The sequence below is a fragment of the Kogia breviceps genome, chromosome 2, assembly GCF_026419965.1.
Source record: "Kogia breviceps isolate mKogBre1 chromosome 2, mKogBre1 haplotype 1, whole genome shotgun sequence".
Taxonomy (NCBI): domain Eukaryota; kingdom Metazoa; phylum Chordata; class Mammalia; order Artiodactyla; family Physeteridae; genus Kogia; species Kogia breviceps.
The window spans coordinates 60,384,263-60,397,717 of NC_081311.1; the positions used below are offsets into that span (position 1 = coordinate 60,384,263).

Consider the following 13,455-nt stretch of genomic DNA (forward strand, 5'->3'; position numbering starts at 1 on the left):
TGAGAAGAAGGCAAAAAGGTGCTTCCAGCAATTGGGGCTGAATCTCACTAGACACTCTCTGAGAAAAATGTTATTCAAACTGTGGTCCATGGACTGGTAGCATCATTTTCTCCTGGGAGCTTGGTTAAAAGTGCAAATTCAGGGCTTCCCTGGTGGCGCAGTGGTTGAGAGTCTGGCGCAGTGGTTGAGAGTCTGCCTGCCGATGCAGGGGACACGGGTTCGAGCCCCGGTCCGGGAAGATCCCACATGCTGCGGAGCTGCTAGGCCCGTGAGCCATGGCCGCTGAGCCTGCGCGTCCTGAGCCTGAGCTCCGCAACGGGAGAGCCCACAACAGTGAGAGGCCTGCGTACCGCAAAAAAAAAAAAATTTAAAAAAACCACCATAAAAGTGTAAATTCAAGGGAATTCTCTGGCTGTCCAATGGTTAGGACTTGGCGCCCTCACTGTCAGGGACCCGGTTCGATCCCTGGTCGGGGGAACTACGATCCTGCAAACAGCGCGGCAAGGCCAAAAAAAAAATTTGCAAATTCAAGAATTTGTGTCTGGGCTTCCCTGATGGCGCAGTGGTTGAGAATCCGCCTGCCGATGCAGGGGACAAGGGTTCGTGCCCCGGTCCGGGAAGATCCCACATGCCGCGGAGCGGCTGGGCCCGTGAGCCATGGCCGCTGAGCCTGCGCGTCCGGTGCCTGTGCTCCACAACGGGAGAGGCCACAACAGTGAGAGGCCCGCGTACCACCAAAAAAAAAAAAAAAAAAAAAAAGAATTTGTGTCTTATTAATCTCTCCAGGTGATTCTTATGTGTTAGTAAAGTTTGAGAAACACTATAGTAAAACATACTTCAGAATTGCCTCACTGAGGCAGGGTAGAAACTGGAATATTTAGCTACCAAATCCCATCTCTCATTGGTTATGGATTGCCAAGGGGAATGTTAACTCTGCTGGCACTTCCAGGCAAGGAGATAACTCAGGTGTTTAAGGTAGGAAGCTATGGCTTGTACAGGATTTGTCTACCAAAGCTGTAGTGAACTCTAGGATAGGCTGAGGGAATATGGGCAGGGCACAGACAGAATGTGGATAAGAGTTCATAGCTTTTATGAGATTATCATGTTTAAAAGTCTGTGAGCCCGGGCTTCCCTGGTGGTGCGGTGGTTAAGACTCCACCTGCCAATGCAGGGGACACGGGTTCGAGCCCTGGTCCAGGAAGGTCCCACATGCAGTAGAGCAACTAAGCCTGTGCACCACAACTACTGAGCCCACGTGCCATAACCACTGAAGCCCAAGCACCTAGAGCCCGTGCTCCACAACAAGAGAAACCACCATAACGAGAAGCCCGCCCACTGCAGCGGAGCGTAGACCCTGCTCTCTGCAACTAGAGAAAGCCCGCGTGCAGCAACGAAAGCTCAACACAACCAAAAATAAATAAATAAAAATTTTAAAAAAGTCTGTGACCCCTCCCCAAAAGTTAAGGACTATATTCCTTCAACAAATGTTTGAGTGCCTACTATACACTAGGTACTATATATCAGGCATCAGATGTACAAAAGCAAATAACAATATTCATGTGACAAGGAGATTTCCCAACTATAAAATAATTATTAAATGCCTGCCCTTAAAGTTGGGGTAAAAAAAAGTTCAGGGTCTAATAGTCAACAGCTCTGGAAACCTAGAAACTTAATTTTTCCAACCTCAGAATATCTGAAATCCTGTAAATATATACCACATCATTTATCTACTGATGGGCACTTTGGTTGCTTCTACATCTTGGCTACTGTAAATAATGCTGTAAGGAACATAGTGGTGCATATCGTCTATCTTTTCTAGTTAACATTTTTGTTTTCTTCAGAGAAATACTCAGGATTGGAATTGCTGGATCATATGGAAATTCTATTTTTAATTTTTTGAGGAACCTCCATACTGTTTTCCATAATGGCTGCAGGAAATCTCCCTTTCAGATAGAAGCTTGTGAAACCATGCATTTCAGATTGGGACTTAAACACCTGTGCCAGAACCCCACCAAAGCCCAGTCTTCCAAATGAGATCACACACCTGGTTTCAGGACTTAATGAAGCTCAGGTTCTTGATGTCTCACCTCAGAAAGAATTCAGTGAGAGACAAAGTGATAGGTAAGAAGTGGATTTATTTAGAGAAACACACTCCGCAGACAGTGTGGGCCATCTCAGAAGGTGAGAAAGGCCTCCAGGGTATGGGGTTGTCAGTTTTTATAGGGGTGGGTAATTTCATAGGCTAATGAGTGGGAGGAGTATTCCAGCTATTTTGGGAAGAGGTGGGGATTTCCAGGAATTGGGCCACCACCCACTTTTTGACAGTGGGCACCACCACCGTCATGGTGCCTTTGGGTGTGTCATTTTGCTTGCTGATGTGTTACAGTGAGCATATACTGAGCCTCAAGGTCTAGTGGAAGTTGACTTCTCCGCCATCTTGCACCCATTTGGTTCTAATCAGTATATGTCCCATCCTTAGGCTGTGTCATTCTTTCAAAGGTTGTGCCCTGCTCCCTTTCCTCCTGTTTCACTTGCACTCTTCAGTGGGCACAAGTCCCCACTACCACCTATTGTTTTACATCAGGTCTCTTTTATTGTTACCCACCTAGACTCTGCAGCCCTTTGAGTTAGCAACTTCAAGGGTTTCTTTTACATAAACCACATGCCCATAATACTATGCTCCTAAAGTCACCCAGATAATGCATTCCCTGGTATAGGGTCTAGAGCTTTGCTGTCTAATGCTGCAGTCACCAACCACATGTGGCTATTAAGCTCTTAAAAATTGCCTAGGCTAAATTAAGATGCTCTGTAAATATAAACAATGGATTTTGAAGACTCAGTATGAAAAAAAGATCTCATTAATAATTTCAAAATATTTTAAAAATTGCTGTACACCAGAAACTAACACATTGTAAATCAACTATACCCCCAATAAAAATTTTTTAAAATTTCAAAATATTGATTACATGTTGAAATATTTTGAATATGTTGGGTTAAGTGAATAACTAAATTTCATTTTTCTTACTTTTTAAAAAAATGTGGCTACTACAAATTTTAAATTGCATGATGTGGCTCATAGTATGTTTCTACCGGACAGCACTGGTCTAGACTATGAGAGGTATTCAGGGGGTTGGAGAGAAGAAACTGAATTCTCCATTTATTATTTTTATTCCCTTATTTGTTCCCCCGTTTTACTCTCACTGAACAATGTTCCTTATATAGCTGTTGCAGTAAGGGGGACCCCTTCCACGGCCTGAGGGTGGGCTGCTGTCTAACACTCAGAAATGAATTGTCCCAGGAGACACACGTGCTGACAAAGCAAGAGACTATTGGGAAGAGGTGCCCGGGCAGAAAGCTGCAGGGTAAGGGAACCCAGGAGAACTGCTCTGCCACGTGGCCCACAGTCTCATGGGGAATGGGGTTACTTTCCGGGTTGTCTCTGGCCAATCATTCTGACTCAGGGTGCTTTCTGGTGGTGCACGCACTGCTTAGACAAAATAGATTCCAGTGAGGATTCTGGAATGTTGGTAGGACATATGGACTGGTGTCTCCTCTCTCCTTTTGACCTTTCCCAAATTCTACCGGTTGGTGGTAGCTTATTAGTTCCTCGTTCCTTACCAGGACCTCCTGTTGTAAGATAACTCATGCAAGTGGCTACTATCTTGCCTGGCCAGGGTGGGCAGCTTCAGTCAGTGTTTCCCCTAACATGTCCGTTGTCTGTTCCAGATCCTACTCAGTCAGTCTGCACTTACAGCTTCCTGAGAGCAGAGAGAAAGCCCTTACAACTAAGTGTTGAGAGAGTCACCAAGTAAGGATGTGTCCACAGGGTGGCAAGCAACAACTGCAAAGTTCAAATCACAAACCAATGCGGCCCCCTTCCGCATTCAAGGCCAAACATCTGTGATAATGTTTGACTAAAAACAACAACAAAACACTTTGATTTCCTAGTTTCGTTGGGCAAATTGATGGGGGAGGGGCACCAGTGTATAAACATAAATATTTCTGTTAAGTCAAATACCATTCACAAACCAAAGTAGGGGAAGAACGAATCAAAGTTTCCTGAAGGAAGGTTAAGGAGGAGATGGAAAGGTCAATTTCTGGCTTGCTCCCTCCATCTGCATGCATAAGGAAAATGCCAGGAAAACTGAACTTTTCATCCAAGGCGACACTGCTTTAAGTTTGAGGCACTGGGAAAAGACAGCCCCATACCTCAAGTTATTCCAGTGTAGGGTTCGTCATACTAACTTCCCCCATCCCTGACCGTCCTGCGTCCTGCCTACAATAGTTTTCCGACTCTCCTGCCAGTTCAATATCCTTCCCCGCCCTCGCCCACCTCCAGACCTTTCCAGGCCACCCCTTAAGCGCCTTGCGGCCGCCATTTTACACAATACTATCGCGAGATATACTTAGCCGTCTCGACCCTGACTCATTTACTTTCTTGCGAGAGACTCTTCCCGGCCGTTCTCGCCGTAGCTGAGGAAAGTGTCGCGAGAGCTGGTTGCCTTGGCTCCCTGTAGCTATAGCAGCCGCGGTGGTTAATGATGCGGCGGCAGAAGCGGTGAGTGCGACACTCAGGGGGGCGGGGCCGGAGGTAACAGGGTGCTGGGGGGTGTGTGTGGTAGCGCTTGAGGAGGGGGGTGGGGAAGGTCGGGTCGCGGGAGAAATGGGCCCGAGTGTGACGTGTGGGGTAGGACCGGGGTCCAGTAGCTAGTGCGTGTCTGCACTAGGGCACGCTGTGAGGGTTGAAGCTGGTGGGAGGTCCAGGGGGAGGGACCGTGGTGTAGAAGGGTTCAAGGGGCAGGGCCCGGAGTGTAAAAAGGGTGTTCGTGTTGGGAGCAAGATGGTTATGGGGACTCAGAATTGGGTAAAGTAAGTGGGAAGAAATGGGTACAGCGAGGAGGAGGGTGCGTTGAATGGGAGCCTAGAGGTTGGGCCCGGTTTGCTTTGCCCTGGCGGAGATGGGGGGTGCGGTGTCAGACCTTCGCAGTTTCCTGGGGTCCGCCTGAGGCTGGTCGGGGACTGCGCGCTAGGACCTGGGTCCTATAGGACATGGCGGGAATGGTGGCGTCCCGGAACTTCACCGCCCCCCCCCTCGAAAGAAATCCCCCACGGGCTCTGAGATGTGAAAGGAGGGTCCTGGTGAAATAGTATTAGTTGGAAAGGTTCTTTCGGTAGTGGTGAGTGGGATAATGAATGATGCTGTTCTGGGGTGGGGGCGGGAGAGAGAAATTCTTGAGAAAAATAAACTAAGATGTGCGTATCGTGTTGGAAGAAGGGGGTGTGTGCTAAGTTCACGTTTCATTCAAGTGTAGAATTCCTTTACGGTGTACTTATGAAATTATATATGCGGTGTAAAATCAGTTTAGATCATACAGTGAAAGAATGTACAGTATGACATTTAAACCTTCCACGAATGTAATTTAAAAACTAAGAAAAGTGTTTCTACTGCAGCAGCACAAGGCTGAACACTAGGGATAGTTTTAGTTACTTGAATATAAAACCTAGTGTTCTGAAAGTGTGTCTATTCAGGTTGTTTGCCTTTTAAGGAATGGATGAAGTTTTATTTTTAGGAGACAGAAAGAGTTTTGAATATCCGTCAATTTGGAAATAAAAGGAGTCTTCCGGGAGTTAAAAATCACTGAGAGGCAAAACATTTACTCTCTGAGTCTCAAGGACTGCATTCTAGAGACAAGTTTGGATCACTTTGCTGTTAACTCTTATTTCTAGTGAAAACAGTGGCATCAATTCAGGCATAAAAAATAATTTGTTCATTTCAATATACAGATACAAGCTTTCTGATAATTATTTCTCACTATCTTTTGTAGGTATAAATTTGCAAAGGCATAACCTCTCTTTTTATTTATTTTTGAGAATTAACGTTTTATTTGATGGACTTGCTGAGGACTTAAGCCTGGAAGACAGCCTCTCAGATGACTCTGAGGGACTGCTCTGAAGATGTAAGGGAGGAGCCAGGATATGTAGGAGTTTTTGTAAGAAACCAGGTAGTAGGAACATCAAAAGATCATTGTTAATTAAAGAAAAACAGGGACTTTCCTGGTGGTCCAGTGGTTAAGACTCCAGGCTTCCATTGCAAGGGGTGTGGGTTCGATCCTTGATAACCTCTCTTTTGATTATGTAACTGGCTTTCTCCATGTTGAGGTTCACAAATTCATTAATTAGAATAGTGGATTTTAATCCTTCTAGAGCTAGCCTTGATGTGGTTAGTCATTGAACCTATTTATTTGATATATGTTAGACTAAAACTTTTAATTCGTAATGTTAGTAGCTAAGCTTTAAAGTCGAAATGCTTTTCTGAGGCAAGATAAAGCTTTATGTGGTTGAGTCCAAAAGATTTCTCCATGAATCCATTAAGGAGCTTTACTGAATTCCTATTATGTGTAGAGTACTGTGTAAGGCATTGCAGGGGGGGAAAAAGATTAATTCATTCATTTATCCCTTTAACAAACGTTTATTGAGACCTATTTTGTGCCTGATTACTAAGTCTCCAGGATACAAATATAAGTAAGCCTTGCCTCTTTGCCTTGGAATTGCTCAGAGCCTAGGAAGGGAGAGAAAGAGTAACAAATCATTGCATTGTAGTAAACACAATATATATGTGAATACAGGCTTATGAAACAAGGTTCTGGCCCTGAGGAGTTTACATAGTAGTTGACAAGACTAAAATGGAAGGAATTATTTTAAAAATTACAAAATATTAAGCAAATTCTAAACTATGCTGCATCGATAAAACACATTACGTTTCTCAGAAGAGAGAAAATTATTAGAATGGAAGCTTGAGGAGAAAATGCACAGATCAGTTCATAATTTAATAGTGTTTTTAAAGTACTCTTAAATATCACTGAACATTTTTTTTTTTAAATTTATTTATTTTTTTCTGCGTTGGGTCTTCGTTGCTGCGCGCGGGCTTTCTCTAGTTGCAGTGAGCGGGGGCTACTCTTGGTTGCGGTGCGCGGACTTCTCATTGTGGTGGCTTCTCTTGTTGCAGAGCACCGGCTCTAGGTGCATGGGCTTCAGTAGTTGTGCCTCGCGGGATCTAGAGCTCAGGCTCAGTAGTTTTGGCGCATGGGATTAGTTGCTCTGAGGCATATGGGATCTTCCCGGACCAGGGCTCGAACCCGTGTCCCCTGCATTGGCAGGAGGATTCTTAACCACTGCGCCACCAGGGAAGCCCCTGAACATTCTTAAGTCAATAATAATAATAATAAGCATAAATGCTGACATTCATTGATTGATTATTAATGTCCTAGGCACATTATTTCATTTTATTTATTTATCCCCCCACACCTCCAATTATCTCATTTTATCTTCACAACACTCTGCTAGTCAGCTGGTACTAATACTTCAATTTTAAACATAAGAAAACTGAAGCTTAAAAAATTAAGGAAGTTGCAGAAGATCATAGAGCTAGTAAATGGCAGATTAGGGATTGGAGTTGGACATATATGTGACTTGTAATCTAAGCAAGATTCCTTTCTTTTTCAGTAAGGGGGCCTTGGAATGGGGGTAGGGAGCCAGTCATTGAACATGGAATTGGTCCGAAGATCAGAATTCAATCTCTGTGTCTCTTTATTCATAGATTTTTCTCCCTCAAATATTAACTCTACATATGAGGAACTAATTTGAATATTAGCATGATGCTGAATATGAGGTTTGTATTGTACAGAGAATTGAGTACATTACCATATTCATGTTGTATATGATTGTATTGGGAGCTATGCTTGGGAAAATAATTATAATAAGCAATTGTTAACATCTGTAAGCTTTCAGAAAGTGATCATTTTAACAGTGGAAATGGTTATCTATATTCATATACAGGGCAAATGTTATTACAGCAGACTAAGGGATTTAGGTAAAAATTTTTATATACTGCATTAAAAAAATTATTTTATTTTAATTTTTTTGTATATTTGCTTTCAGGTTTTTAAAACTCTATATTCCAAAGTCCAAAATCTGATTTTCTGGTTGAAATTCAAATTTTATATCTTCCTTTTATATTGAGGAAACTGAGAACTTTTAAATGACTTGCCCAAAGTCATTTAATGCAATGTCCCAGGTATTCTTAAGAATTACATGCAGATTTGACGGTGAGTCAGTGATTTTTTTTCATTGAGTTGACTTTCTGCATCAGTCCCTCATCAGTATAGATTTTAGCTGGAATAGCACAGGGGTGTGAATGAGATTCCAGTGTTTTCTAACACCTTTTAACTAAGTGGGCTGTGTGCCCATGTTTTAATGTGAGTTATTTTTGAGGCATTGAGACATTTTTCCAAGAAAGGTTTAGAGCAAGAGAGTGAGATGATAGGAAGAGCCTTCAGTGGTGAGAACCGGAACTTCTCCAGAAGGGTTGAAAACTGAAAGCAGTTGATGATGTGTAAAGAGAATAATGGTCTAAAAGCTTTCTATAACTCCACCCACCACAGGAGAGCCTGGAGACCTTTTCTTCTATTTTGATACACACAGCCTCTGGAAAGATTCCATCCACTGGGAGAAAGTATTACTTTCTTAGTATTTATATTAGCAATAGTACATAGACATTGAACTAACCAAAAACAATTTACATGGTAGCCGAAAAGTGATATCTCATTTTAGATTTCCGTCTCTTTGATTACCTGTGAAGTTGAACATTTTCCCGTATTTATTATTTTTATTAGGCAAAGAATAGAATAAGCAGTTTCACAGAAATATAAACAGCCAATAAAGAAATAGAAAACAGACTGACAGGCATATAAAACAAACTTATGGTTACCAAAAGGGGATGGAGGGGAAGTTTGGACTTAACAGATACACAGTACTATATATAAAATATTATTATTATTATTATTATTTTGGCTGCGTTGGGTCTTCATTGCTGTGTGCGGGCTTTCTCTAGTTGCGGTGAGCAGGGGCTACTCTTTGTTGCAGTGTGCAGGCTTCTCATTGCGGTGGCTTCTCTTGTTGTGGAGCACAGGCTCTAGGAGCGCAGGCTTCAGTAGTTGTGGCATGTGGGCTCAGTAGTTGTGGCTTATGGGCTCTAGAGCGCAGGCTCAGTAGTTGTGGCGCACGGGCTTAGTTGTTCCTTGGCATGTGGGATCTTCCCGGACCAGGGATCAAACCTGTGTCACCTGTATTGCCAGGCGGATTCTTTTTTTTTTCTTTATACTTTTAAAAAAAATTTATTTAATTAATTTATTTTTGTCTGCGTTGGGTCTTTGTTGTTGCGCACGGGCTTTCTCTAGTTGCAGTGAGCGGGGGCCACTCCTCGTTGTGGTGTGTGGGCCTCTCCTTGCAGGGGCCTCTCTTGTTGCAGAGCATGGGCTCCAGGCATGCAGGCTTCAGTAGTTGTGGCTCACAGGCTCCAGAGCGCAGGCTCAGAAGTTGTGGCACACGGTCTTAGTCGCTCCACAGCATGTGTGATCTTCCTGGGCCAGGGCTTGAACCCGTGTCCTCTACATTGGCAGGCAGACAATCAACCAGTGCACCACCAGGGAAGTCCCCATACATAAAATATATAACCAACAAGGACCTACTGTATAGCACAGGAAACTATATTCAATATCTTGGAATAACCTATAGTGGAAAAGAATCTGAAAAACAATTTGTTCTATCTATCTATCTCTGCCTATCTATCTCTGAATCACTTTGCTCTATATCTGAAACTAGCACAACGTTGTAAAATAGCTACTTCAATTAAAAAAAGAAAGAAAGAAAAAGATGCTCAAACTCAATCTGAAAACTGCAAATTAAAACAATATTTTTTGTTGACTTCTCTTTTTTATTATTTAAATTTTTTAAAATTTTTTAAATTAATTAATTAAATTGTTTTTATTTTTGGCTGCGTTGGGTCTTCATTGCTGCACGTGGGCTTTCTCTAGTTGTGGCGAGCAGGGGCTACTCTTCATTGCAGTGTACAGCCTTCTCATTGTCATGGCTTCTCTTGTTGTAGACCACGGGCTCTAGGCATGCGGGCTTCAGTAGTTGTGGCACGAGGGCTCAGTAGTTGTGGCGCACAGACTTCATTGCTACGTGGCATGTGGGATCTTCCTGGGCCAGGGGTCGAACCCGTGTTGCCTGCATTGGCAGGCGGATTCTTAACTACTGTGCCACCAGGGAAGCCTCTGTCTTTGAAAACATTAAAAAATCTTACAGATGTTTAAATTGTATACTTAATTTGAAGAAAGAAGAGAATACATTCTTTAAAAAAATAATTCTTTATGTAGAGGCTAAGAAGCAAAGTTTCCTCTTCTAGAACTATCCTGTTTGGTGAATTTTCTTCCAGTTCTTTTTCCTGCAATATATGCAATTTCTATATCTATTTATATCTTTTTAAAGTCCGTGGATTGATAATATTTTTTCCTGTAGTTTTTTTTTTTTTTTTTTTTTTTTTGCGGTATGCGGGCCTCTCACTGTTGTGGCCTCTCCCGTTGCGGAGCACAGGCTCCAGACGCGCAGGCTCAGCGGCCACGGCCCACGGGGCCTAGCCGCTCCGCGGCATGTGCGATCTTCCCGGACCGGGGAATGAACCTGTGTCCCCTGCATCGGCAGGCGGACTCTCAACCACCGCGCCACCAGGGAAGCCCAGTTTTTTTTTTTTCTTTTTTTTTTTTTTTAACTTAGCAATATGCTTTTGAGATCTCATCGTGTCAATACACACTTTTTAACAGTCGATTGTATTTCAGTTTGAATGTCTGTAATTTATTTAATTATTTCTTTATCTATGGACATTTAACTTTTCTCAGAGTTTTGCAGTTATCAGCAACACTGAAATGAACATCCTTTATTCTTGTCTCTTGTGCAAATGTCCTAGAATAACTCTAGAGTAGGTGCCTAGAATTGTTGTTTAAAAGATATACATGTTTCTAATTTTGAAAGATACAGCCAATTTGCCCTACAGTCTATGTACCATTCTTTATTCCGTCAGCAGTTTATTGCCTCTGATACTTGATATCAATCTTGTACATTTTTACTAATATAATGGGTAAATTTAAAAATTTTAATTTATAGTTTCCAGATTACTTGTGAGTTTGTGCATCTTTTTGTTTCTTTATTGGCTGTTTACATTTCTTTCTGTGAATTTTCTTATTCTGTTCTTTGCATATTTTTAAACTGGGTTGTTTTCTTTTTTCTTAAAATTTATTTATTTATTTTTGGCTGTGTTGGGTCTTTGTTGCTGTGCTCAGGCTTTCTCTAGTTGCGACGAGCAGGGGCTACTCTTCGTTGCGGTGCGCGGGCTTCTCATTGCGGTGGCTTCTCTTGTTGCAGAGCACGGGCTCTAGGTACACGGGCTTCAGTAGTTGTGGCACGCGGGCTCAGTAGCTGTAGCTCGCGGGCTCTAGAGTGCAGGCTCAGCAATTGTGGCACATGGGCCTAGTTGCTCCGCAGCATGTAGGATCTTCCTGGACCAGGGCTCGAATGCGTGTCCCTTGCATTGGCAGGCAGATTCTTAACCACTGTGCCAGCAGGAAAGCCCCACCCAGGGTTTTTGGTTTTGTTTTGTTTCTTCTGGCCGCACCAAGAGGCTAGCAGGATCTAATTTCCCAGGGATCGAACCTGGGCCCTGGCAGTGAGAGTGTAGTGTCCTAACCAGGGGATTCCCAGTACCACTCAGTTTTAATTATTGCTGAAGGTCAGGTCCCCCTCAGTCTTAGAATATATATGGACAGATTTTTTTTTTTTCTTTCAGAAACAGTCTTTCAGGTTTTGTTACAAAGATTCTGTTGGGAATGTAATTGGGATTGATTGCAACAAATAAATTATGGGTGAATTTGTACACCCATGAATTTACAATGTTGAGACTTTCCATTTAGAAACAGTGTATTCTCTTTATTTAGGTTAAAAAAATCCTTTAGAAAAGTTTATAGTTCTCTTGATAGTGGTCTTGCACATGTCTACTTTTCTAGTTATTTTATGGTTATTTAAAGTTGATATGGCAATTGGGATCTTCTACTCATGACATGAAAAATTGGTTATTGCTGGCATATAGGAAAGCTGTTGATACTTTTGTGTTGATCTTGAATTGGATAACATAGTAAATCTTTTTAAAAAATGATTTAAATGGTTTTTCATTTGATTCTTTTGGATTTTCAAGATAGTTATCTTTTTCAGCTCTTCATGTCTTTGCCAATTTTCATTTTGGTGTATGTAATTTTTTTCTTATTTTGACATGTTTTATACCTCTTTATGATAAAAATATTAATGATTTATTATATAGTTTACAATGTTTTTTAGTTTGTTCTTTGTTTTTATGGGAAAACTTTTGATCATCAGTGGGTAAAACACTAGAATGGGCTACTGCAATGCTTCGAAGTTATTCTTGACAATAGGAAAATTCTAAGAGGGTTATTAGAATTATTCAAACCAAGTCTGGTGAATAAAACTATGAATTAAAAATAGAGGAAAAGGGGCTTCCCTGGTGGCGCAGTCGTTAAGAATCTGCCTGCCGGGCTTCCCTGGTGGCGCAGTGGTTGGGAGTCCGCCTGCTGATGCAGGGGACGCGGGTTTGTGCCCCGGTCCAGGAAGATCCCAGGTGCCGCGGAGCAGCTGGGCCCGTGGGCGATGGCCGCTGAGCCTGCGCGTCTGGAGCCTGTGCTCCGCAGCGGGAGAGGACATGGCAGTGAGGGGCCCGCGTACCCCCTCCCCCCAAAAAAGAATCCTGCTGCCAATGCAGGGGACACGTGTTCGAGCCCTGGTCCAGGAAGCGGAGCAACTAAGCCCATGTGCCACAACTACTGAGCCCATGTGCCACACCTACTGAAGCCCGTGCACCTAGGGCCCGTGTTCCCTAGGGTCCGCGCTCCCAACAAGAGAAGCCACCACGATGAGAAGCCCGTGCACCGCAGCGAAGAGTAGCCCCCGCTCGCCGCAACTAGAGAAAGCCTGTGTGCAGCAACGAAGACCCAACACAGCCAAAAATAAAATAAATTAATAAAAAAAAATAGAGGAAAAAAGCTCACTTCTGGGTTCAAATGAGATTTGAGTAGAAAATTCAGAAACTCTTTTAATCTTGTTTATAGTGATGTTTCATCTGAGTTAAAGGAGTTGAATTTAAATTTGGGGAGACAACAGCTGAATAAAATTGATCAGGTTGAAAATACACAATAGAATAAATAATAATCATGTCTGATATTTAATCATACATATGGAAGAAGCTGGTTTTTCTGATTACTGTTATACCTGGGGAAAAAAGATAACTCTTTAGGAGCAATGTTCCTTCACAGCTCACTTGTGAAGGGAAATCCTGACATGTGGACATTCCTGAGTTTAGCATTGAGTGGGTGGTTGACATAGCAGAAAGAATGTGGGCTTTGGAACCAAACAAACCTTGGTTCCCGTTCCAGTTGTTCACTTATTAGAATTGTGATCTTTAGCTCATTGTCATAGCCTTCTCTGTAAAATAGTATGCTTAAAAAATGGTATATCACATCAAATAACATCATCTACTGTTCAAAATTGATACTG

At 42.5% G+C, this 13,455-nt stretch overlaps 1 protein-coding gene across 4 annotated transcripts in view; it reads left to right on the forward strand.

Moving 5' to 3' along the window:
- Positions 1-4,473: 4,473 nt before the first annotated feature.
- Positions 4,474-13,455, forward strand: part of USP54 (ubiquitin specific peptidase 54) — a 151,433-nt gene continuing 142,451 nt past the window's right edge. For 3 of the 4 annotated variants that reach the window (XM_067025381.1, XM_067025382.1, XM_067025387.1), the window contains exon 1: positions 4,782-4,869. The gene's annotated coding sequence lies outside the window, so the exon portion shown is untranslated. Of the gene's footprint in view, positions 4,559-4,781; positions 4,870-13,455 lie in introns of those variants that run through there. The other variant, XM_059054182.2, reaches the window with a different exon arrangement.